The sequence below is a fragment of the Gavia stellata genome, chromosome 5 (genome assembly GCF_030936135.1).
Source record: "Gavia stellata isolate bGavSte3 chromosome 5, bGavSte3.hap2, whole genome shotgun sequence".
Lineage (NCBI taxonomy): Eukaryota > Metazoa > Chordata > Aves > Gaviiformes > Gaviidae > Gavia > Gavia stellata.
In genome coordinates, this window is record NC_082598.1 from 9,974,008 (window position 1) to 10,001,031 (window position 27,024).

A 27,024-nucleotide genomic window follows, 5' to 3' on the forward strand; every position below is an offset into this window, starting at 1 on the left:
CCAACCCAACACAGCTAAGAAATCCCGCATGGAAATTCAGCAGCCTGAGACACAGGGTGAAAGGGACCCTCCTGGTCATAAATATAGCTCTGTGTTTTTGCAGGGGACTGGGCTACATATTTCATTCAGAAGAGAGAGCTGGGAGGGAGCCAGGGGTTTTTTTTTTGTTTTATGGGAAAAATCTGCAGGTTTGGAATTTGTTTTCCACTCCAAAGCAGGTAATAAATTTGTCATGGATTACAATTCCAAAATTGTTTAACCTCACGCAGATCAAAGTGTTTGGATTCTATGAAATCTGATGTAGGCCTTTAAAATTATACATTATCTTTTTCTAGAAGACTGAAAGACATTGAACCAAACCATTCCAAAATAGAAACTAAAATTGCTCTTTCTTGTTACCAGTTTTCCGATTTAAATGAAATTTTGTCCAATTCAAAGCATTTCTACAAGAGAATACATTTCTCAACACTGGCATTTCCATGCAGAAGAAGGCTGGTCCCAATGTTTCCCATCCCCGGTGCTGTTATTGCACGGCTGCCGGAAAAGCCCCAAAGCATCCGAAGCCAGAGCAGCCAGGGACCTGCAGCCGCTCGTGCCGGCAGCAGCTTTTGGGGACAGTCCCCGTACACTGATGAGGGTTCTGGATGGGATACACTGGGATCGCCAGGGATACCCGGAGCAGACACCTAAGCATTCGCCCCGAGCCCTGTCAGCGAGGCACACGCGGCCGGCTGGTTTCTGTCACCGCAGGCAGAGCCGGAGGGCGCTGTGCACGCGGCTGCCTCTGCACAGAACAATATCCTGCCAGGCATTTTCTTTTCTTAACGAATTACCCCGAAGTGCCCCTAAAATATTCACTTTGCTGGAAGGAATTGGAGAAACGTGAAGATGTAGGATGCTTCTTGCTCTGCTGACCAGAAAACTGTTTCTGCAAAAAATCACGGCGTGATGCAGCACAGCAGCAAAAGGCGAGAGGGAGATGAAGGCACAACAAAGCAAATGTTTTGCAGTGACATGTTGTCCTGGAGTGTAAATTAGGAGCTGGAAGGGCTCAGCAACAGCCCGGCACGTGCCGACAGCAGGGTCTGCATGTGCATCAGAAGCCGGAGGCGACAGCCCAGCCTGCGGGACCAGCTGCCGAAGCGACGCGAAAAGGTAGTCTAAAAATAAAGCGCTTATCAGGGCGAGAAGGGCCAAGTATTTCATCACTCTGCCTCGATTGATGACTAGCAAAGCACAGGCTAGGATGATTTCTTTTTTGTTAGGAGCCATATTCTGATTCACAGTTCGCTAGGCTTGGGCAAATATCTTCTGTTGACTTAAGCCTCGTGGGAACGTTGGTGCGACTGCTCGGCTGCACCGTCCCCCACCCGCCGGTGTCTCCGCTCCTTCTAATGCAGGGCAGCAAGACACAGCATTTTATAGAGAAGGCAGATACAAACCACGGAGTCATGGCTGGCCCAGTGCCCCTAAAAAGCTGACAGGTTTGGGGTTTGATGCTCAGCTCCCCCTTGCCTACCCACCCCACAGAGAGACGCAAGCAAAACTTCCCCTGCAAGGGGCAAAAAAAGCTTCACCTCATCTGAGCGACTTGACTGACTCTGCCCCAGGCAGATACATGATTTAAGCGACGTTTCGTTGAGCACAGGGCTGGGTTTGTTTCTTGGGGCCTTGCCTTGCTGGGGGACAGGCAGGGAGAGGGTCCCGGCAGCGGCAGGGCGGTGCTGGCGGCAGCGCTGGTGGCAGCACCCGCTGCCGGACCCACCGCCCCGGCGGCCCCTCTGCAGACAGGGCTGGCTGTGGGCAGGCTCCCCGCTGCACGGGGGAACTTCGCACCCGCAGCTGCACCACGCTGGGACAACCTACGAACACCTTGCGGCATCGAGCGACAGCAACTCCAGCAGCTTGGATCCTCCAGTTGGTTTTGGGAGAGCTGAGCCGAAGAAGAGCCCTCCAGCCCAGCTGCGCTGGGGTGTGCAGGGACCCCAGGGGACAGTGCCAGCGCGGTGACACGCTCGCCGCTGCCGCTCGAGGCACGTTGCCGCCGCGCCGGGAGCCCTTGCCGTGGGAAAGCCTTTGATCTAACCAGATCTCCCAGGGCCGCCTGCCGGACTCTGCTTCCACTTCGGTACCTGATCTTGTAAACACCAGTGACGGGGCAGCCGCCGCGCACGCAGAAGCCACATCCTGTCAACCCCTTTTGCAATCTGCAGGGCCATCTCCTTGGCCACAACGCAGAGGGGTTGCAACACCCGGGGAGCAACACGTCTGTGTGGGGCAATGCAGGGCTGGTTCCCGTCGGGGTGCGGCGCCGGCTCTTTGCACCCGCACACACCCGGCGTTTTATTTTTCAAGTGACTGAGGCAGGCTACGTGCATCAGTAGATGGTTTCTGCGAGTAATTCTCCTCTCTGCAGGAACATATATCTGACTTTATAATTCATGCATGCCTGGGAAGTTCAATCCAGTCCCACTGGAGTAGCAAGCTCAGTGGGAGTTTATTTATTTAAAAGAGTGCATGCAGTAGCATGGAAAAAAATCAAATCTATCAGAAACCATAAGTCTTAATCCTAAACAGGCTTTGCTTTTCTTAAAATATGGTCTAGGGAAACTGCTTTTAAAATGTGGCTTCCATGGAGCCTTGGCTTTAGCATTGCAATCCCTACAGAACAATATTATAGCATAATAATTAAAACATTTACAAAATGAAGATAATCTATGGCTGATCCAAGTTTCTATGGAAATTTGGAGGCTATGGTGTATGCAGCTGTTCCCATCTAATGCAAAGGTTGGCTGTAGCTCTACTTCTGAGCCCATTTGTAAGTTAGGGGATAATTTATCTGCTCTGTTTACACAGTTCTCAGCTTGCACAGCCCTAGACTGTAACTCTTCTATGGTTCCCAAGCAAAAGGGTATCTTACCCTCCCTGCTCAGCCTAAGCAATTAGTGTTCTCAAACATAATGAAACACCTCTGCTGAAAGGTGTGGGTGCTCGCACTGGTGTCGCAGACATTGCACTGCATGAGATCTATCAGAACATCAGACACACCAGCAGAGAAATGGAAACGCTTGCTCACGCTGGCCCGCGGCACCCGCAGATACGGCCCCATGAAGACTCGCCCTGATCGCTCTGCTTTATATCTGCAAGGTGTTTACCTTCAAAACAAAAAAAATAAATAGCTGGACAACCTGCAACTGCTTGTGGAGGAGCAGAGAGCAGATATTTGCTACCTGCTCCCTGTCATGACATGATGATGTTTTACATTCACAAACTGATCTCCAGTGAGTCCGTGGCTGATGTAAATAGTTTTCATTTTTCAATGTTAAATTGCTAATGAGGAAAGTATTAATAACCTCTAAGCAAAGAAAGTTCACCGGTAGAGCAGAGCTCCAGCAGCTACGCAATGGCCCCAGGGGTGCAAAACCTTCAAGTCTCATTGAAACAACAGCATGAAAGTCTGCTTTTTGCAAAGGGAGAGGAAAACTCTGTCTGTCAGGAGCACACACAAGAAAATCTTTCAGCTGAAGCAGTGCTGGAGGTTCCCATCCTGAACAAATATTTAGTAGCATTCACGGAAAGATTCCTTTAGCATCAGTTTGAACTCAAAGACAGAAAAACATAAAGTCTCAGTGCTTCACAATGAGAATTAAAAAAAAAACAACCAAAAATAACCCAAAACACACACAAAAAACCCAAACCCAGTAACTTAATTCCTGGTTGTGTTTAACCGCTGCAGGACAGCTGAGTTACAGTTGGGATGGAGGCGGTGATGGCTCAAAAGTGTCGTTGATTTTAGAAAACAGCTGTATCCAGAGGCCCTCAAGTCATTTCTCGGTGAAAATTATTTGCAAATAAAGATACACATCCCAAGATGATAAAAAGGCAGTCCAAACACAAGGGAAGTCAGAAGCTGCGATAAGTCTCGCTTTATATGGCAGGCCTTCACTTCAGAAAAAACCTTTTTGCTGTGTTGTTGAAGGAGTCTGTGTCTCAGACGGCTTCAGCTCGAGCGGCTCCTGCAGCCACGCTGACGGCCAACGGCCAGAAAGGGAAGGGCACGTGGGAACCCTGCAATTGCAGAAGCAAGATCCCAAATCACCTCTTCCAGCAGAAAAAAAGAAAAAAAAAGAGGCACAAAATTCCTGCAGTTGCACGCCCCAGCCTTCAGCCAAGCCGCAGATGAAGGAGATGGGGAAAAACTGTTTGTTGTGCTCAGGGCTCGGCGGGGTCGGCTGCACCACTGGAGCCTGCCTGCTCACGGAAACACTTGGAGGAAAAAGCGTTGCCTGCCATCCCGAGAATACTAATTTGGCTCATGTGTGATATCACAAAGGGTTGTGCCAACAGAGAGAACTGTTTGCAGGGCTTGTGGCAGGAGTGCTTGTCTGTATTACTGCAAGGGAATGGTCGTGGCATTATTCACGGTAATTACGGGGTAGTTCTTTACTTTATGCTGTACTTCAGTGCTTAGAAAAGACAACCTGAGCAGAGCAGGGGTGTTGTATTATTTTTTTTGTAGACACCTGAGTACAGAAGATTTGAATAAACATATTTGGTAATGCAAAAAGATGTAAGCCAGGCTGAGACCAACCTGAACTCCTCTGTTTCCCCGAAGGGCAGGATCACAGCTCAGCTTAGCCCCACCAGACACAGACACCCGGAGATGCTCCGATGGAGAGCAATGCCACATTCACCCTCTGGCCTCCACTCACTTGTGGCATCAGGAGTAAGGAAGGGTTTTTGACGTGACACAAGAGTGATTTCCTAGAAGACGACAAGATTTACCAAGCTGTCTGTGCTGAGGGGTTGTTTGCAGGAGCGCGGGTCTCTTTGTGTCCATGCCAGGGTTTGCAGCAATAAATCACTGGTTTGCTCAGCTGCGTTCCTTATTCCCCATGGGAGCCCTGTTGCTAAGTCACACAATTATGTCACCATGGAGCATCTATGATTTTTTTGTAGCTTGTGGGGTATTTTTGTTCTCCAGACCTTCTAGGCATACAGTTTTCCTTAAGCCAAAATCTTAAATTTCCAATTGGGTGTTAGCTGGATTTTGGTCATTGTCTTACCTGCAGCCTGGACAGGCCATGAAAACACGTCTGCGTATGGTTCTGCTGCTGGGTTATAACATCGGTCACCTCCGTTGGAGCTGCTCCCTCTCCTTCTTGGGACAGGAGGGAGGACCGGGCTTTCTGCAAGGCTGCCGTCCCTCCTGCATCTCCCAGCTCTTCACAGCTCCGAGGGCAGGAGGGCAAAGCCTCGTCCCTAAGGGACAGTTGTGGAGCGGTTTGCACAGAGCTCCGGGCAGCGTGAGGGGGGCTAAAAAGGAGTAAGAGACTTTGCTGTCATTCCCGTGCGCTTAATGCTCAGCTTGTGCCGAAATACTGTGCTGAATCAGAGATTTACCCCAGTGCCAGTCCCTACAAGAAGAGAACCAGATCCTGATTGCAGCTCGGCTGCTAATGTGCTGATCCTGTGCTTAGGCAAATCAAAGATAAAATATTACCAGTTTTAGTAGCACTTTATCAGTTTCCAGCAATCCTACATCAGTTCCTGCTCATCATCATAATGAACTGTAACAAAACAAGAATTAAACTTAGATTTAGCTTAGATTAACCAACAAGTCTCCTTCAACACCTTAAGAAATCCATTAGAAAGCAATTTGCACAGTCTGCTTGCCTTCTGGTTTGCAGGACACCACCTCTCTTGCCCTTACGGCCAATTTTGTTGTTTCTGTGATTACACTCTTTTAAACCCAGAGCCTAAAAAGCTCTGTGCATGTTTAAGTCTCTCCCTGTACATATAAAGGCTTCGGATTATTTTTTTTTTAAATTACTTAGATTCTGGTGGAGTATTTTCTTTGTAACTACTACTGCTACACGCATTAAACCAGCTCTGAAGTTAAACAGCAATTAGAGCAAATGTTAAGATCATCAGCCACTCAGGTCTATTAAAGCAGAAAACTTTTTTGAGGCAATCCAAGAAACACAGCCCACCAGGCCAATGACAACACACCTTCCTCGTAAAGGCACAGGTTTTTGTGCGGTTAACGAGCAGCTGCATCTGACCGCAGAGCTCAGAAGAGCCCGAGCGCCAACTAACAGCACAGCTGCAATGTAAACGCATTCCGGGAGCAAATGACGCTTCGATTTGCTTTCCCAAAAAAGAGGGGGTGTGCGTAGTGTCCGACTGCGCTGCGATTGTGTACCCCACGTCCAGAGAGACGCAAGGGAAACCTGCTTACAAAGAGTGAACTGGAGCCAGACCTGAAACTGTGACAAGATGGGCGAAGCCGGGATCCAGGAGTACACGGACTTCTTTTGCAGAACCAGTCGTCCTCGCCCCATGTAGCTTTGGCTGGGATTTCCATTGAAGGGGAAGATCCTTTTTCCATCATATTCAGAGGACAGAGCACATCCTTCACCAGGCTGCAGCACCTGCAGTGCAGAATGCATTCCTGAATAGAAATAGCCACAAATTTCCAATTAATTTACAACAAAAAATGAGTTTAAAGAGATCCTTAAGAGGCGTCTTTTTGTTCTTCCTTTGGTCCCCCAGAAAATTAATAAAAGAAAAACTCAGTTTAAACTTCCAGGGTGTTTTAATTCACTTTAATTCTCAAATATATCCCAGACTTCTAAGAATAAGGGCAGTTGCCTAACGTTCATCCCAACTGAAAAGGCATCTTTCAGGCCATACTGCAAACTGCCAGGGTTCATTAAGGAGAAGTCTACACAAACATCCGTCCTCCTGTGTGGCCGCTCTCACCCTGTGCTCCCGAGCAGCACAGCCATGGTGTTCCTGGGACCCAGCCTCAGTGGCCGCAGAGCAAAGCGGTGGGAAGGCAGGAGCTACCTGCTGGGAGCTCCATGGGAGCTCCAGCAGCATGGCGGGAGCCTGTGGCCATGGTGAAAGAAAGGAGGGTTTCTGGTATGAAAACTCACCTTTATGAATACTGCTGGTATCATAAATACGTCTGCAGACCCTCACAAGGTGCCTGTTGGGAAGGAGGAAGGAGCAGCACGTGTGCATGCATCCAGGGCATGCCGGGAGGGATGGGGGCTGAGGCTAACATAAACACAACGCTCCTGAACGTATAGGTTTAACCGTATCTCTGCACTTCCTAACCTCTTAAGCACCTGCCTTTAAATAAGTCAAACCATGTTCTTTCAACCCTACCTCTATTTTAACATTTTTTAATTTAAGGAATACAAATGTAATACAATGCAGTATTTTAACCTATTTATTTCTTTCCCGGATCCCTGGGTTTGCCTCCTCCTGCCTCGGGAAGGCCCCCGCCGTGCTGCCTGGCACCCGCACACCAGCTCCTAGGGGTTTAGTCCTGAAGTCTGCATCCATCTTCCCCTCTCCTGTTTAATCAACAATTTTTTAAAATGCTGATTCTGCAGTGATTTTGCCATTTTTCTCTGACATGAAACTGTCAGGGGGAAGGAGAACTCATCAATTGTACCAATAGGTGAGATAAAAAGGATGGAGATCACAGAACGGCAAAAGAATAAAACACAAAGACACCAAAACCATCCTTAAAACAGAAAGGAGCAGTATTGGGTAGGGAAGAGCTAAATACCTTGTTCTATATACTCCTCAAGTGCCTTTTCCTTTGGGGAGAAAAAAGCCAAGACATCTGGATCTTAATACTCTCACGGGGACATGAGAAGATCATTACGCTTGTAGACTTTCCGTCTTCCCCAGTCCATTAACATCCCATCCCCACACCTCATGCAAGATTTCCCTGGAGACGTCACCTTCTTTCATCACATCTGATATCTAATAAAGACATAAGATAATTTAATAACAGACTGCAGAGGAGAGACTTATGTTCAAACAGCCAAGGTTGCTGCTGATGTGTTGTTACTAGAGATGCTGAAGAAGGATAAAAGCGACCAGGAAACTGTAGGGTGTTTAGTTTTGGAGATCGTGCTGGTGAAGCCACTGTTACCACCCCAGGCAGCCCAAACTTTGTATGAAACAAGGCACAGAAAGCTTTTCCAGCCTTTCCAGCTTCATCTGATCGAGTCCAGTTCCCCGTCACTTGGCTCTGCACATCTACACAACTTTTTGCAGGGGGGATACCTGCTCCGAAGGATCCTGAGACAACACAGCAAGTGAAGGGGACCAAAGTGGTCAAAGTGAACTTGCACCCGTTTCAATCACTCTTGCTGAATTTAACAGAATATTCCTGGATTGCTTAAAAAATACCCTGCCCTGCTTGAGAAACCAGCCCCAAAAGGCACCTGGTTGGTCTCCTACAGGAACAAGTACTTGCATCAAGAGCGCAGTGCTTTTATGGCCCTTCTCTCCCAGCCCTGATATAGTTTCCACAGCCAAGATTTTCAGGAGTGACCATTGGTTTTGGGTGCTCAACTTGAAACATCTTGAGAAGCTAATTCTTTTTTTCATCTGGAGGTGAGCAAGCATTTTCACAGCAGCAGTCTCGTATAAAACGGTCTCAGATGAGGAACTGAAAAATGAAGGTTGCAAAAATACCACTTCACTTCTAAAAGTTGTGGCAAGCTAAAATAAAGCACACTGACCTGACGGCTGGGCCTTGAGGTTCTTGTGTGGCTTGTTCATGCAGTGCCTGCCAGGTCCTTTGTCATTCAATTCTAGTTCATCTTTTACAAATCCATGTTGACGTATTCATTTTGCAGAGAGGTACTGGAACATTTTCCATAAATGCCTTTATTGCTGGTGATGGGCGATTGGCTTCACTGCAAATTGTTCATGATTCTTCTCAGGTGTGTGTTTAAATAGAGAAGGGAATAAGCCAAATGTAGACAGATGCTTGGTTACAAATATATTTTATATATATATATACTATGAGGTAAATATAGATGAGAAAGGGAAAACATCTATTTGCTGAGATCTGAGCCAGGTACCTGAGGGCGATGCCAACTGTGTCCTTTAGAGTTCAGCTCCCAATTTGGGCACTAGTTTGCTGAGGAGGACATATATTGAAGACATTGCTAGGAGCTCCGTCAAGTTTATTAGTAAGTAAAGAACTCAGGACCCTTTCACCCCCGCTTTCTCACTGAATCTGTGAATTCAGTTTTTAGTACACTAAAAACATCTCAACTTTTCTTTTCAACTATTTAACATAAGTTGCCAGATTTCTTACATGCTTCAGGAGATTGCCTCCAAAATGGAGGAGGGTTGTGATTCAGTCCTGAGCTGGTTTCTTCCAGCAACATCACATTTCTTGTTCCTGCACAGGTTCGTTGCTTCCCTCGTTCTAGGCTCCCCGCGCTTGGTGTCCTCATTCTGCCTCTGGAGACCCATCCTCATGGACCTGCTGCATCACCCGCTTCTGCGTCACCCGCTTCTACAGCTCCAGAGAGTTGCTATCCCTTTGCTGCTGGAGCATTGAGCCACAGGGAAGAAGAGGTTTGCAAAGTCCAGAAATAATCTTTGGAGAAGAAAGGAAATGCTGAGTGTTGGCTACTTGGCAAAGGCTGCGTGTTCGCTGCTGCTGTGGAAAATGCCTGGGAGGCACCATTAACTCATTGCTCATTGCTACGGGCTGGCTTGTGTCCACACCGCTAAGGACCAGCACTCTCTGAAGGGCAATGGTTACCTTCATGCCATGCAGCACTTGGCCTGGGTCTCCTCTGAGCTCCCTGCGGAGCACCACCAACCCTGGGTCAATAATTAATGTATCAGGGACTCTTAAAATTTATTTTTAAATTCTCCAAACAATGAAAGGATTGAGTGGCAGCCTGCCAGCATGGTGGTTTTGCAGCAGGATGTGAAGGCGTTTTCGGTTCTGCGGCACAGCATGGAGGTCGGTGGGCATGAGGTCTCCTGGGATGGTTGGAGGACTGTCCAGGGTAGAGTCTGGTCCAGCTCAATGACAGGTTCTTCTGTCTGGGCAGCCCTGGAAAAAAGCACCATCAGTCATGTCGAGGTTTCTCCTTGGGAGAAACCAGTTGGTTTGCTCCAGAGCAGAGACAGGAGGGAGCTCATATGCATGCCACGGAGACAGCCGGTGAGCAGAGCCCCGGGGGGAGACACAGGCAGCCAAATTGGATGTGCAGACAAAAGGTGCTTTCATACCCCCATTGTGGTCTCACGGAGTGAGATGCTAAACGAGGGACGAGCAATGCAATTTTTCCTCACCATCGCCTGCGGGATCGGCAGGGCTGGTCCCTCGCTGCTTGCCCACCGTTGTCACAACCGTCGGTCTGGTGGTGTCTCCAGCACATGGTTTTTCAGCTGCCGTCAACTCCTAGAGCTTTGCCAGATGAGGACAATCTTTGTGCCTTGGCTCTGCAATTTTTAAAAGTTAATGCGACTAAACAGCAATTCTTCTTTATCTCTTTCAATTGCCCTAGCCTTTGATTTTGGGCCTGTATAGGGGTTTAGGCTCGGTTTTAACCTTATGGTGTAAGATACATAAAACACTCCCATAAAAACAAATTAAATAGCACACAACTGACTGACTTCAATAGCTCCCCCTCCCATTTACAGTCCATGTTTTCAATAATGCAGCTCTGGCTGAAAACCGGTATGAGACAGCATTATTCTCCGTCATACATGGGCTATTTACAGCAATACATGAAAATGTTTACTTTAAAATATAAATGTAATTATACAGGTACAATTACAGATAAGACTGTGCCTCTTTGAGCCGCCTCAAATTAGAGCTTCAAATTACAACAATAAAACAGGATCAAATTAATGACCTTGATTAATTTCATTATGGAGAGGAACGAATGCCACTCGGCACGGGATAAGCTTACGCTGCCTGACCTCATTTCATCCGTCCTCTTCCCCTGCAACAGAGGATCGCCCGATAGCGCATCAGGTGAGCCGTTCCTCCCAAAGATGTTGCTAAGCAATCAGCTGCAGGGTTATAGATGTTGAGTGCTTAATATACGGTACAGGGGAGTAGAGATTAAGTTTGGGGTTTTTTTTCTTTCCAGGTATTTCTAGGATGGCTCAACTGAACTGCACTGAAATAGTTTGGAATCAGAAATGAACCCAGATTTAAAGCAGTCATCAGTATTTGTGTACAGACTGAACTGATTTATCGTACGTGCTATATGCTGAATTGCAAAATCTTGCTATATTAGTGATTTAACAGGAGGAACAATTTGATTTGTCATTACTAATAGGGATGTAACTAAATTAGTCTCCCACATACTTTATGCTGATGAGGTCATGCTTAGATTTCCCTTGTAGATTTACATTCTCACTAGCTTTAATCACAGCTAAGAAACATCTCGTATGAGTAACACTATTATGAAACGCTGAAGTATTTTCAGAGGGGTTTAGAAACTCAGGAAAATCATGGAAGTAAAAATCAAAGATAAGCTTTAATATTCAGCCCTCTGTTGTACATTTGATTAAATATTAATTCACAGCAATGTGTTGGGTACTTACAGCCAAGCTCTCTTGACCCATTTGAAATGCATGGTCACGTATATAAACTTGGCATTTGAAAAAGGACAGGTCAACCCCATAGATCCCACTTAAATCTTGCCTACAGTTCTCACTTCATTAGTGGCCTAACCCTACCCTTATAAGTTGTTGACCTGATCGCAGTTGTGGAGTTAGGAAAATATTGGTGTAAGGTAGATATGCAGGCTTTGAAAAATGCAGTCTCTCTGCAATACTTTAGTTTTAGTTTTGTTTTTTTTTAGCAAAGCAACAAGGGGTGAAAGGGTGGCAACCAAATTCTGGTTTATTCAACGAGTTTGACTTTTACTACCAACAGCAGAACTGCCATCCAGATGGGAACATTGGGAATTGGGCTGCTTTCTAGTTAAAAAGAGGAAAAAAGAAAAAGCCACAGGGTAGAGCAGCTTCCTGAACTACTTAGTGGGATACGATGTGGGAAAAGCAGCAGGTAGCTTGTAGTGCAAGGTGGGATGCTGAAACATCCAAACTACAGCAACACACCTCGGCATTTGTCTTCATTGGGAAACTTGGGAGAAGACCGTGCAGGTTTGCAGAGTGCTGCCTCTGCTTCTGCCCTGCAGCTTCTCAGATGGTACATTACATCCTTGACCACGGCCAGGACATCCACGACTTTCAGTGAATGATTTACTACTGTTAGCCCCTGCTTTGACTGTCAAATAAAGTCAGCACTGGGATGGAGCCACCTTTTCCCCATCCGCAGTCATTGCTCTGTTCTATCATCTTGCACTGAAATTTCTTGACGATTTTTGCTTGTGAGAAACTGTTAATAGCATTTCATTTGGTATCAGTGCTTTGATCTCCCCACTTAAATGCCACATTAATTCAGAGCTCCCCTGGGTGGATGAGTCCACAGTATTAGTTAACCTTTTCTGCTGGAAGCCTCAAATACGATTTAGAAATAATCTGTGCATTGTGACAGAAACAAAAAACTCATCCTTAATTAAAAGTATGAATAAGAGGCATTTCTATCCTTAGACTAACCAGAATTCAGAAACCAACTCTTTGCACTGCTTTTTTCACTGCATTAAAGCAAAATTTCAAACTCTGCATGATCAGCCTACAAGTTTCCTTTCTGGTCAGAAAACAGGGCATTTTCCTGAATATCATAAAGCACCTGTGAGCAATGAGCTAGCTGGATCCTTAAAACCTTTACATTTTGATCCTTCTTTTGGGAATAGAAACTGAGCTGCAAATTTTGGAAACACCCAAATTTCATTACTGCTGTCGATGTGCAAACGGTTTATTACTATTTTAAACTCCTTTAAGAAGTCCTTCAAGGTGTTATTGATTGGATCCACAAAGGGATCAAGCTGAAGTTTTGCAAAGAGCCTCTCAGCTGCTACCCACAGATTTCTGACTTCTTACCAACAATGTGCTTGTGGGCGCCCAACCACCTAAATCCTGGCGGTGCAGAGCTGGCTGGAGCCTGGGCTTTCCACCTCTCTTTCCAATAGCCTTTAGGTATGCCCCAAGCACAGAAGGGGGTAGATGGTGACTTTACCACCCAGTGCCAGAAGGTGGCTTTTTGCTGGTGGTGGTGGTCACTTCTACGTAGGACTCCAGTCTATACTTGGTGGGGTTTTTTTAATCTAATTACATTTTTATGTTGTATTTCCAGGTCCCTATCTGTAACCAGTCAATTGAGTGCTGCAATCACTCAGGCCTGTGCTTGGTTTCATGCTCGTCCTTCTGCCCCCATGATTCTTGCCAGCGCGGTCCTGGGCAGGACCATGGCTGCTGTGGAGGCTGCAGGGTCAGTCCTGCAATCCTCCCACCCTGTCTGTGGGCTGGCAGAGCCCAGAGCCCACATCTTCTGGTGTGGGACAAGTCCTGCAGGTGCTGGACAATTGTATGAAAGCAGGGAGCATCACCACCAGCACATAAAGCATGGTCCTACCTCCGTGCTGCTAAGGTGGACTGGATCCCAAGTTAATTCCACTACCGATGTCTCCTCATCATCTCAAGGGAAAAACAAACCCCTTTTGAGTGGACAGGGCTGCCACCTGGAGGCACCCCATTTTTCCTACACAGTCAGTGGAGAGAAGGAAGCGCCTGTGCAAGACAGACTGCAGGCTCTGGAGATGTCTGGCCGGTCACCTAGGACATTTATGCAGCCATGTTATGCAGGCAGGAGATGGCAATTTTGGCACCTTGGTTAAGCAGAGGCCTCTCTGGGGCTAAGGATTTCATCAGGGAGCAGGGTGGTTGTTTGCTCCCAAACTGAGCCAAAGTACTCTCAGGGGTTTTCTCTCCCAGGCCCAGGTTCAGGCAGGACCCTAACTCCCACCTCCCCACCGACATAACGCTGTTAAATAAATAAGGACCTAAAGCATTTCCATCTTCCCCAGTGACCACAGGGACCTCACAAAACCCCTTATCCCTAACTGACTCTTCTCTGGTCAGTACCAGACCCTGGTTTCTTTTTCACCACGAGTCTTGCAGAAGTCTCGGCGTTACCCAACGGCACCGGCTTCCCACGAGGACCGGCAATGAGCACAGCAGGTTGCGACAGGGCTTGTGGCACCACGGTGCTGCATCAGAGCCCGCGCTGGCCAATGTCAGGCGGTTTGAGCTAGAGGAACCAGCCTCAAAAACATTAAACTGCTGCAGATTTCTTGAGAAGTCAGTGGCGAGGCAGAAACGAAAGATGCAACCAAGGACCCAGAAATTCGCCCCATCAGCATATAGCTACCTTCAGCCCACCACCCCTCTCCTGCCCGGGCTGGGGAGTGATTGGTTTTGCCATGCACAGAGCAGCTCTTCCGTTTTTTTTTTCCACGATGTTCCGGGCAGTGACTTAGCTGATCGAGGAGGTGGAGTGGAGTTGAGGTGGGGCTTGCTGCTCCTGCCACCTCCCCTGCTGTGGTGGTCGGGCTGTTGTCCCCATCTCTGTGACTGCAGCTGTGTCCTGGTTCTTTCACAATACCTGGAAGCGTAGTTCAGCAGTAGTAAGGAGAAGGGCAAGAAAAGGAGGGAGCCTCCCAAGGGAACGCAGGAGGTCTGTGATGGGAATGAGAAACCCTTTAAGCATTCATGTCCCACCAGAAAGTCACTGCCAGCCTCTGCCGTCCAGAGGGCACTGCTGGGAGATGCACCCGGCGCAGCTGCCACTTGGAAATGTGGTTCCAGGGTTTTTTTTTTTTTCCCTAAATAATTCATGTGGTGAAAAGGCAAATGTGAGGATTTCTAGGGTCTGTGGAAACACCACCATTTTGGCATCCATTTCTGTTTCATGTGCAATATGGGGAGGACAGAGCCTGATACCTTCACACCTTTTGGACTGTGCCTTACTCCGCAGGGGACATTTTGGGCACTGCCTGTAAGGAGATGCTCCAAGAGCAGAGGAGTTGCAAGCCATCACCCAGCAAACAAATGAGCGGCTGCTTCTTTGTTTGCCCAAAGAACAGATTTATTCACCCACCTCCAAAGTGTTGGATGAGTAAAAGGTTTCCCCAGCACCTCATAGTTAGCATGACTCGACATGGACCTATTCCCAGAGAAGAGGCTGTTCTAAACCCATCTCCTCCTAGCCTGGCAGTAGGAAGCCCTCCCAGCAGGAGGCCTGGGGTAGACCACCATGATGTTAGCAAAAACAGAAGGAAAAAAAGAGCTTTTTCCAAACCTGACTCATTTTCATTTTTCAATAAAAATTATGAAGGACATGACTTTTTAGGCAGACATCAAGTAAATTCCCTAAACTGGTTATGGGACTCAACTCTGACTATTTTGTTTGCCTCATCCAGAGCAAATCTTACCTCTCATCTCCCTTGTCCCTTGCCTTGCTCCTGGTTTTCTGTTGGCTCTGGTTTCACCAACCACGGGAAATTTTCCATCTCTCCCTGGGTGGGTTTCCTCAGTTTGCCAAGGCTTCTGCTTCTTGTGCTCTGCGCTTTTGTGCTAAAAAATTCACATGAAGAAATGGAGCTGAACTCAAACTAAACAACCTTGTGGGGTGGTTGAAGACTCCAAACCCAAATCTTTGTTTGAACATTCACCGTCACACCTCTTCCTGCAGAAGCAGACTTTCTCAGCCAGAAGTGCTTCTTGAAGTCCCCACTTTGCACCTCGTCTGTGGAGGGTCAGAATGGGGGTCGGTCTGGCCCCCACATTAAATGGGGGAGCTTGACCTGAAGTGGAGGATGTCGAATCACAAGGTCAGATCAGATAACAGACTACCCCCATCTCACTCTTGGGTCAAGGCGACAGAATTTCTCCATCCCCTGGAAATGAAAGGTAGAACCGTATTGCACCACAGAGCATTCAAGAGCTTGCTTTGCCCACCAAAACATCCTTTCCAGCTGGTACTTCACTCCCCTTTTAATATACATTCCCACATGCACAGTTCTGCTGAGCAATAATCTTACATACAGCCTTTAAGGCACAATTCTTCCCGTCTGTCCCAGGGTTTATGCAGCATTTCCACTGCTCATGCTAATGGTACAGGTCTCGTTCAAACACACACCTCTTCCTCGCTCGTCATAACGCCGTCGCAGTCCCTCTCCCACCAAGAAGCTGTGTCTCTACACCCGACAGCAGAGTAAATCGCTGCCGGCAGGATTTTACCACCTTATGTTCAGACTGTTAATGTGCAAAAACCAATTTTCTCCAGTTTGTTTGAAAACATTCAGTGCCTTTTTTTTTTTTTTATTGTTTCATGTGATTTCTGGCTCAGTCCTTACAACTGAGCTCCAGCATCTCACTGGGGCTGGTTCCTCTCCCTTCACTGGCGAGGACTATCTTTGCAGACAGAGTCTTGGTGCTAATGCTAAAGAAGAGGCAGTTTTAAATTCCCTTTCCACCTGTCTCGAAGACAGTACAGAAACGTAAAGGGGATGTTATACAGTCAGCATGCAGGGATTTGAAAAGCAAGTATCAAGAAACCTTATTCTGAGATTTATTTACTGAGTCCTTCTTTTAAAAGGAGTGAAGATTTCCCATCCCATAAGAGCTTTCATTCAGCGCAGACTGGCAGCAGTCCTCCAAGGGGAAATCAGAACATAAATGGCAAAATAAATCATATTTCTCCGCTCAAAATCAGCCAAAGATAAGAAAGCTATCCTTTATCGCATCCATGTGGTAAAGGTGGGTGCCCAGCCAGTACAGACCCGTGTGTTCAAGGGACAGTTGTGCCATTTAACTTGGCTGATCTGGAGGTTTAGTCATTTCTCAGCAAATGCAGTCACTTCCATAAAATAAAATAAAATAGTAAAAGAAAAGGTGTCATTTTATTCCTGCCTCAGGTTGAGGGATGGGTGATGTAACACTGTCAAAACGGCCCCACAGGGTTTTGTCATACGAGTTTTGTCAAAAGACAATTTCTTCATCCTTTCAGTGCACTACAGGGGTCCCTGGGGCAATATGGCCACATCAGGACAGTGCTGTGAGACGAAAACCCTACTGCTATGCAAATGCACTGTCTGGAGCTGAGGTTTTAACAGGCAGTTTTCCACCTTTTTTAGCTTAGCCATATCCACAGGTGTTAGGAAAACCAGGGTGAAACTGTCCTCCATAGGATGCTGCCAGCTTAGGCCATATTCGTTGCTCTGGCTGTGGAGACGTCCCTCTCACGTTGTCCTTGCAGAAGGTGGGCTCGCGGCTCCAGGTTTCGATGGGCAGGAGGAAGAGGGGATGCTCTTCCAGACGTGAGTTGGAGATTTGCCTGAAGAAGGGCAGCTGCACTGGCCTTCAAAGACTTTTCTTTTTTTAAATAACACATCAAGATTTTTTTTTTTTTCCCAACTCTGTCCCCATTTTAAAGAGAAGCCCCAGTGTAATTTCCATGCTAACCAGATGAAAGCTTGCAAAATACATTTCCTTCAAGATGTAGGGGCATGTATTAAGTTAACTCCAGGTGACCTGTGACTCTGTCGCTGACACACACCATTTAAATCCATGCAAATGAAAACCTTGCCCACAGCACAGGCAAATTCTTTACTTTTCCCATGTTGCTCACATGGAGCTGGAAGTGTTTGATGAGTGAAATCTTAGTGATGCATTTCAGCAATAATTCATACGCTATACATAATTTAGGACCTTGCTGCAGTCCCCCCTCCGTAGCACACGTTGTACAGCGTGTACACACAGGGCCAGACAGCAGCTTTAAGGAGGCTCCAGGCATAATCCACAGTAAGAAGTATGATCCATCTCCAATTTGCACCTGCCAGATCATGAAGAGAGCTAATTGGATTAAAATATTGTAATTATCATTTCATTTATGTGCGGTAAAACCTTAGGGAAACATTTTAAATGGCAGAAAATTTGAGGATGCAGTCTCTAAAGTCAGCTTCTTAAAAGCCTAATGCTCTCTCCCTCCTCCGTTGCCTGAGACTGGAGTTTTATTCCTAGGAAAAGGTGAGCTTGATGAACAACGTGTGTGTAGCCGGCGTAGCGCGCAGACCACAAAACACTGCTTGGTTTGATCACGATCATGTTTATCAAGGCTGCCTGGATGCCTTTGATATCATCAGTCAATGGTGACTGTGCCCAACTCTCCCTGCTGCCCCTGCCCAGGCAAAATTAGCCCTAAAACACCCGTAAAGGACTTGACCCTGGCGTGCAATGGACAGTCAGTTGCAAGGGTGACTGTGAGTCCAGAGGAGCAGTGAAAAGACCCTTTCTTGGGTTATAGTAGCAGCCCCCGTTTCTTCTCCACAGGGAGACGGTCCCATGTTTTGGGGCCAAGAAGCTGCCCCTGGATGCTTCAAGGAAGGTTAAACCAGAGGCAGCACCCGGCCCCTCAGACCTACCTCGCAAGTGGGACACATGTCCCCAGATGGGGCTGGAAAACCACCAGAAGGGCATCTCCCAGGTCCAAAGCAGCCCATCACTGCCATGCCCTCTGAAATGGCAGAGAACAGGGACATCACGCTGCGTCTGTGCTGATAGCTGTCACCAAGAGCAGGGAAACCACATGCGCATGGTGCCGTGCAATCAATTTCAGAGACTAATGAAGCAGAATACAAGGACAAAAATAACCCAAAGCCATGTGTCCTCACACCTAGTGGGTGCTCTTTAGGGGAGATAACTTTGTTTAGTGCAGCAGATTTGCTTGGCAGATTTATAAGCTAGACCTGGGCTTTTCCCACTCCCACATCAGTTGAAGACCTCAACCTGGATCAGGTATGAAGCCACTCCTGTCAACCAGGTGCTCAATGGCGAGTTCTGTGGCAGATGTCTAATTAACTTCTGTATTTCTTCTGTGGCACTGAGTCAGGAATAAACAGCCACAGCCATAATGAGAAATAACATATAATGTTGCGATGCTCTTGCTTTCACAACAGCCTTAGGTCTGCTCTCACCTCCTGGGGAGCTGGCATGGAGCTACCAAGACCAACTTCAAGCCTCACTGAATGGCCAGGCTTAAGCATGCAGAGATTTTGTGTGTTCACCAAGAGCAGAGAGGGGGCAACAGGAGAGCAAATATTACCCTTACAGGGAAAAAAATGGAAGGGAGCTCCATTTTAGAGAGTGTATTAACCCTTTACACAAGGACACAAGGCTTTGAAAGGCCTAGTTTGTAATTCAGGCCCTGTTTATGTCAACAGTGAAGCATGGGAGCACACGAAGGCAGCTGTAGTAGCTGCCTCAGCACTTTGTATGACTGTTGGCAGCCTGGAGCCTACTGCTGACACACTTACCTGATCTCAAGGTTACGGTTTCTTTTTTAGGGCAGCCAACTCAATACACAATACATGGATCTGATTTTCAAAGGGCAAGCACTCCACCCAGTCTGGAAACTGGAGACTTTGTAAGACATGTCCCATTAGACAGGCAGAAATCAATGCCTGCTTGGTCATTAGTCATTCTGGAAACCTCCGCCTTGGTGAGTCAGCTGAGGCACCTGGCATACCTGGCAAGCTGGAACAGAATCCGGTTTTGGGATTTTTGTTTTTCCACCACCCCAAAGTTTCCAACTTGAGCTGCACAGGCAGCAGTCAGCCTCCCTGGGAGACTGCCTGGCAGGAAAGACGACATGAAACCCATTTCTGGTCTCACCATATCACATCTAACGTGTCTAAAGAATATTTGGCTATGAGTTCCCTCTCTCCAGAAAAAACAGAAAAGAAGCAAATCTCACCAAAGCAAGCTATTTGATGATCATCTGTTGAATGCACAAGCCCAAGGGAAAGGAAAAAAAATTCCAAAAAGTAGAATTTGCCATCTATGCACTTTTTGCTGGGATATCTCCAAGAAAGGCAGCACCAAGGACAGTTATGCAGAAACAGGCCAACCACAGGTAGTGTTGGTTCAGCTGGATCAGAAACAGCATTGCCATTCATGTAGTTACTCCAAGCTTTAGGTAAGCCATGACAGGTCTAGCCTGGATTTCTATTCTCCAACTGGCCATCCCAGAAAATCATCAGGTCTGCCTGTTTCCAACAGGTATAGCCTCCTATGGACTGCAGTGGAAAGCTAAGCAGCATAGTTCTCATTACTAGGACAACCACGACTGCTATAGATGCATACAACATGTAAAGATGTCTTACAACTGTGGCTGCTTAGTGTTGAATTTCCTTGTCTTAGTTGGACACCATTTTACACCCCCACTCAACAGGCTTTTGCCAGTTCTATGTCCCACTTGTGCTACGAATGTACATTTGGTCTTTCAGGTCTCCACACTTGAACAGTGTTGATATAAAACTGACTTTGCTACAAAAGACAAAGCAGGTCAATGGAAAGAAGACTTTCAACACTTACCTGTCAAATGCACGCTAATCATGATTTGTAACCGTTGCGTTTCTGTGAACCAAGGGATATGACCTAGGCACTTTGGAGAGGAGAGCAGCCCATCAGCACAACTGTTGCCTTAGTTTCCTTAAGACACAATAGCAAGTGTCCATTTCCATGGTACAGGAGCTTCTGTTTGTCCAGCAGAGCTGCTTAGGTGAGCACCAAAGCATACAAGCAAGCTGACAAAACCTTGAAAAGGGAGGGGAGCTCAACACATCAGGGCTCTCCCAGCTCGGCTCAGCATCACTGCGTTGGACCATCCAGTGGCAGAACCGTCTGGGAACCGTGATACGTCTGAGTCTCCCTGATCATTGATGGCTGTGAAGCCGAAGGCTGTAAAACTTCAATGCTGTGTTATTCTAGAGATCCCAGCACCAGTGGTGGTGGTCTCCTGGGCATTGCACTTGGGAGGATACAATTGCTGTAAGGCGGCATCTGAGTTTTATGCCACGATACAGTTTCCACCACCGCTGGCTATAGTGAGCTCCAAGGCCCTACCACAGCCCCTTCCAGGATCAAGGGATTATTTATTCCATGGATGTGATGATACTGTGCAGGTCAGAGCTTCTTAGCATATGTTGCTTTGCCTCACCAATGACACAGACTTGCCTGCTGTGCTGGCTGCCAAGGGACACTTGCATAACTCTTTAAATAGCATTAAGTCTTTAGCACTGCTCAGAAGCAGCCCAACTGTTTTCTTTGTGCTGTAATGTATCATTATTTTTTTTACGATCCATAGCATTTGCTTGTCAATGAAACTTCCCTACCTCCTCTCCTTGGAGGATATCGGGCAGATCCCCAGGAAATTTCTTCCCCAGAGAGTTGCATTTATATGGTCACCTGTGAAATGTGCCTTCCTCTTGTGATGGGACAGGGAAAGGAGGTGGCACGCAAGTGGGACATGAAAAGGATATTCTTTAACACAGGAAGGAAAATATGACAGCTAGACAAGCCTTATCTCAGCCTTCTCCTAGGGGTATGCCCAGCTCCAAGCTGCATCAGACTCTTGCTATTTCACAGGAAGAGACCGGCAGGAGGGTGAAAAAGTCCAGTCAAAGAGACATAGATGGCCAACCCTGGTCCTCTGTGCTTAGGAAAGGACACAGACGTGATGAGAGAGCTGTTGTCTGCCACCCCACAGAGGAATTTCACTTGTGGTGTGAACTGTCTGCCTGAGCACTGTGGAACGGATCGCTCAAGGTTAAATTGGATTAAACTGTTACAGCTCCACTTTCCCACGTGTGGTTTAAATTTAAATGCTATAAATTTCATGGTGAGTTATTAAAACCTTCTTGGCAAGGAGAACTCATCTCTGAAAGAAAAAAAATTTCCTCCAAGTTTGCAAACCTACAGGGTGGCCTTAAGTCAAGTTAACGGTGAGATTTCCAAGTGGAGGGGAAGGAAGAACTGAGGTATTTAATCAGCGGCATTTGGGAGCAGGAGCCCTGCGGAGCGTCCTGGCTCCGCTCTGCCATGTCAGCTGCTCAGCAGGTTTTCATGGTCAGCGCCTTGGTCCCACGTGTTGTGCCCGGTGGCACAGATGCTTCTGGAGCAGAAGCCGAGCACCGCGCCATATGGCACATTCGGAGACAGCGGGACATTCTGGGCTGGATGCGTGGAAATTTTTGTAAATACTTGTCCGTGTAAATTAACAAACAAGCAGCATGAGAGGCCTTGAAATGTCATTCTTCTGAGAAGTCCTTCCTTCCAGTTTCTCCTGGTCTCACACAGCCGTGCGGTGATCTCTGCATGGGGTGGGTGTAAAACGTCACACTGAGTTTTGGTAGAAGCCACGCAAAGACGATCACAAGTATCATGCACAGGGATGGCCGGTTCTGCAGAGCTACTGCTTCTCACTGGGCCGGGGAAGCCCTCCGAGAGGAACATCTTGCCCTAGTGCTCCCTGAACCTACTCACAAAAGCCACTGGCAAGTGCAGTAAGAGAAACAAGTGGAGAACTTTATAGAAAAAAGGCCTAGACCAAGCGTTTGTGGCAGGGCAGCAGAAAAGCAGACCTTTCTCCTTCCCCCCACCCCAGGGGAGGCCATTAAACATCAGCCCTGGCAAGCACAGCTCAGCAGCCACTCACTCGATCTGTGGACTCCAGGCTCTACATTAAGCCTCCGAGGGCTGAACTGCAAAATGTTCAGAGCTGGTTTCTGTTCTCAGATGTCACAACTCAGCAGGAGCAGCACCGGCCCAGGCTGTCCTGCTCCACACCCTTCCAAAACCTGCCTCATGCGTGCTGCTGTCAGAGCAGATGTTCACAAGCCGCTCGGGTATTTTTGGTGGCTGAGAGGTTTTCCAGCCCACAGACTCCCACATCGGCCAGGCAGGCACGGCCATCATCTTTGATAAAGTGAAGGACAAGGGCCGGAGCTTTGTGCTTACGCAGCCCGCACGGAGATGAGGCAGCCCCAGGTGCCGCTGGCTCCCGCTGCAGCCAGGCCGTGGAAACCAAAGTGCAATCACTTCGGGCACTGAGTCTTGGCTGAACAACCTCAGCCGCCAACTTCCATTTCAAGACTTTTTGAGACTGGGAACACACTAAAACGCCTCTCATCTCCAGCTGTAATTCCAAGGGCATCTGGAGGCCTGGCTGCTTACGGGACTCGTCGCCGTTTCCCCCATTAAACGCCGCAGCCGGTGCAGGGGACAGCAGGTGAAAGAGTGCTGGAACCGCGGCCGAGGGAGAGGCACCCACTCGTGGCTACGCGGGCTCGGGGGCTGTCGGGAGGAGCCAGCGGAGGGCCGAGCTCCCCGGTCCGGGCACCGGCACCCTGCGCTAAGCGAGCCGTTCCTACTCCGGGGACACCAGCCCAGCCCTGGCGCCTGAATTCTGGGATTTTTGCTAAGGCTGGAGGTTAACTGTGCTGCAACGGGCTGAGCGCTGTGATATTTAGGGAAGGTTACCCTCGGCTGCGTCCCCGGGGAGAGAAGCCCCGCTCGCCCGCCGCCGCGCCGCTCCCCCCGCCCCGGCACTGCGCCGGGCGGCCGCACGGTGTCACACCGAGCCCGCGGCTGCCCGCCCGGCCCTGCCCGCCTCACCCGCCGCCGCTCGGCCGCTTGGGTCAGCGGCAGCCGCCTTCCGCGGGGACGAACCAGCCGCCTCCGCCCCCGCGGCTGCCGGGCCCCCGGCCGGCGCCGTGCCGCCGGGGAGCGGGGCGAGGCGGAGGTGAGGGCCGGGGCTGGGCCGAGGGGACAAGCGTCGGCTGCGTTTCCATATCACAGAATCACTAAGGTTCTGTAAGAATCACTGTAAGATCATCAAGTCCAACCATTAAAAAAAACAAAACAAAAAAACCCCCAACAACAACCAAAAAAAAAAAAAGGAAAAAAAACCACCCACAAACCACAAAATACACCACAACCCACACCAAACCAACCCACCCACACCACACAGCACCATGGCCATCAAGCCACATCCCACAATGCCACATCCACACGCTCCTCGAATACCTCCAGGGAGGGTGACTCTACCACCTCCCTGGGCAGCCTGTTCCAGTGCTCCACCTCTCTCTCAGTAAAGACATTTTTCCTGATATCCAGCCTGAACCTCCCCTGGCGCAACTTGAGGCCATTTCCTCTAGTCCTATCCCTTGTCACTTGGGAGAAGAGACCAACACCCACCTCTCTGCAACCCCCTTTCAGGTAGTTGTAGAGAGCGATGAGGTCTCCCCTCAGCCTCCTCTTCTCCAGACTGAACAACCCCAGTTCCCTCAGCCGCTCCTCATCAGACTTGTGCTCCAGACCCCTCACCAGCTTCGTCGCCCTTCTCTGGACACGCTCCAGCACCTCAACCCCTTTGTCCCAGAGGGGTTAGAAATGAAAATCAGAATTGCCGCTTTTGTCCCACCCGGGGAAGCTGCTCCCTCCCCAGAGGACACGGGGGCTTCGCACAGCAGCTTGTGGTCTCCGGTGGGTTCAGGGAGCATTGAAGACCTTACCGAACTTCCCACTTGAGCAGCGAGGCCGGAGCGCAGCAAACCCTGCAGCGCCGGGGCTTGTTAGGGCGGCTTCATCGGGGCAGAGGCCTCCGAGACACCGGCACTCGTGCCAAACCCTGCAGCCACACGGCTGAGTGCACGCAGACCTGCAGCGTGCTGGGACCGAGGGCTGGTGAGAGCCCCGAGAGGATGGCGTGATCCCTGTTAATGTGCGAGGTGGGAAAGCTTTCAGGGTTGACTACTTACACTTGACCCAAATATTGTGCTTTGTGTTGGAGTAGGGAGGCTTTAACACTCCTGCCTGAAAGTTAAGCAGAGAGCAGTAGGACTCAGTACTTGCCCCCCAATGCAATCATAGAATGGTAGAATAGTTTGGGTTGGAAGGGACCTTTAAATGCCATCTAGTCCAACGCCCCTGCAATGAGCAGGGACATCTTCAACTAGATCAGGTTGCTCAGAGCCCCGTCCAACTGACCGTGAATGTTTCCAGGGATGGGGCATCTACCACCTCTCTGGGCAACCTGGGCCAGTGTTTCACCACCCTCACTGTAAAAAAAGAAAAGTCTTCCCTATATCTAGTCTAAATCTACCCTCTTTTAGTTTAAAACCATTTCGCCTTGTCCTATTGCAACAGGCCCTGCTAAAAAGTTTGTCCCCATCTTTCTTATAAGCTCCCTTTAAGTATTGAAAGGCCACAATAAGGTGTCCCCAGAGCCTTCTCTTCTCCAGGCTGAACATCCCCAACTCTCTCAGCCTGTCCTCATAGGAGAGGTGCTCCAGCCCTCTGATCATTTTTGTGGCCCTCCTCTGGCCTTCTCCAACAGGTCCACGTCCTTCTTAGGTTGGGGACCCCAGAGCTGGACACAGTACTGCAAGTGGGGTCTCAGGAGAGTGGAGTAGAGGGGCAGAACCACCTCCCTCGACCTGCTGGCCACGCGTCTTTTGATGCAGTCCAGGACACGGTTGGCTTTCTGGGCTGCGAGCACGCATTGCCGGCTCATGTCCAGCTTTTCATCCGCCAGTACCCCCAAGTCCTTCGTGGCAGGGCTGCTTTCAATCCCTTCATCCCGCAGCCTGAACTGATACTGGGGGTTGCCCTGACCCAGGCGCAGGACCTTGCACTTGGCCTTGTTGAACCTCATGAGGTTCACACCAGCCCACTTCTTGAGCTTGTCCAGGTCCCTTTGGATGGCATCCTGTCCCTCAGGTGTGTCAACCACACCATTCAGGTGCGCCGATCAGCTTCCACACAGCTCAAGCACTTGACCTAAAAGTATAATTGACTGCACAGCCAAACCCTGGTGCTGTGACAGCAGGTAAAGCAGGCTCGTTTCTGAAAGCACTGCCTTCTCCCTGCCCCAAGCTACCGGGCCATCAAAAGAGGAGAAATTATGATTTGGCAAGAAGACTTGGAAAGAATAACTTTGCTGCATTTTAAATACGAAATGCTGTTTTGTTGGAAGATGAGTTTGGGATGCCAGGCCAGGCCTTAAAAATACTCAAAGGCCCCAGTGGAGAAATTACAAAAGAAAAAGAAATAAACCTGGTATTTATTGGATGCAACGCAAGGGTAACAGGTCATGCCCCAACAGAACAGGGGGCTACTGGTAGAAGTGGGAAGGAGGGGAAACATTTTAGCACGTGGCAGACTTGGAAGAGCTCCTGCAGATCCGTCAGGGCAGCGCAGAGCCTCCGCACACCCGAAACACCCGAGGACAGCGAACAGCCACGGTGGGAATCACACACCACAGCAATAATACACTGACTCGGCAGCACAACCACCCACTCCCACGGGTATAGGGCCACCCAAGCACGGTGCCGTGCCGGCAGTTCCCGTGCCCGGGCGTCCCCAGGAGGAGCCCGCGCTGGCACAGGCACCTCTGCGCCGCGAATCGCCACAGACAACATTTAGCATGGAGGGCTGCTGAGACGAGTAGATAAAACGTGTTTGGAAAGAAGTAAACAAGCCAACAAGGGAGCTGGGAAAGCCGAGCGGCCCAGGAAGTGGGAGGTGGCTGGGATGTGCTTACACAGCCCAGGATCCGCAGGGCAAGCCTCTAAGATGCTTCCCTGAGCAGACAAGCAGAGCCAGCCATTCCCAAATGCAATTATCTGCTTCATTACCATCTAAGCAAAACAAACCAATCAGTCTCTGCTGTGTTTAGCCAGAGAAGGGATTAACGCAAGACAGAAACATTGTCTTCCAGACCACAGCAGTTACCAAGCGGCCGTGGCCCACGCCCTCCAGCCGGACATGGCAGCTCTGCTCCCCAGCCCAGTCCCTGGGAGCAGATTCAGGTGTCCTCTGCTGTTTCAGGCGTGCTGACACCACAGCAGCGAGCCAGCGCTCAGCACCCTCATGTGCTGAGCCACCCACCGATGTCGGTAAATGCCTGCTGAGATAGAGCTGCTCCTGTAGACCCAGAAACGATGGTGATGAGTGCAGAATTTAGCCTTCAGAGGTCCACCTTGACCACCAGTGCCTGTGCTTGACGTGTCCAGCAGGCCTGGGAAGTGTTAACAAGCCAAATGAAGGCCAGAGACCGCTTTTAGGATGAGAGCAGCCTGCCAGAGGGAAAGGCAACCTATGGCACACAGGTCGCTTTTGGAGGACCAGGAGAAGCTGTGATTTTCAAGCTGGAGCCCAGAGCCACCACAGACCTCAACACCCTTCTTTTAGAGCAGCTTAGACATTTCCCACAAGCAATCTTCTTCCCACAAGACACGTCTCTAGATAAGGGTCCAGGTGATAAGCACAGATCAAAAGGTGCCCCGGCACACAGGAGGAACAGGGAGGACTGACTCTGAGATCCACGGTTAAGCTTCAAGGGGTCACTAAAACATCAGATTCTGGAGACTTCAGCATCTCTAAGATCTTCAGTCTACTGAGAAGATTAAGATCTGAGTA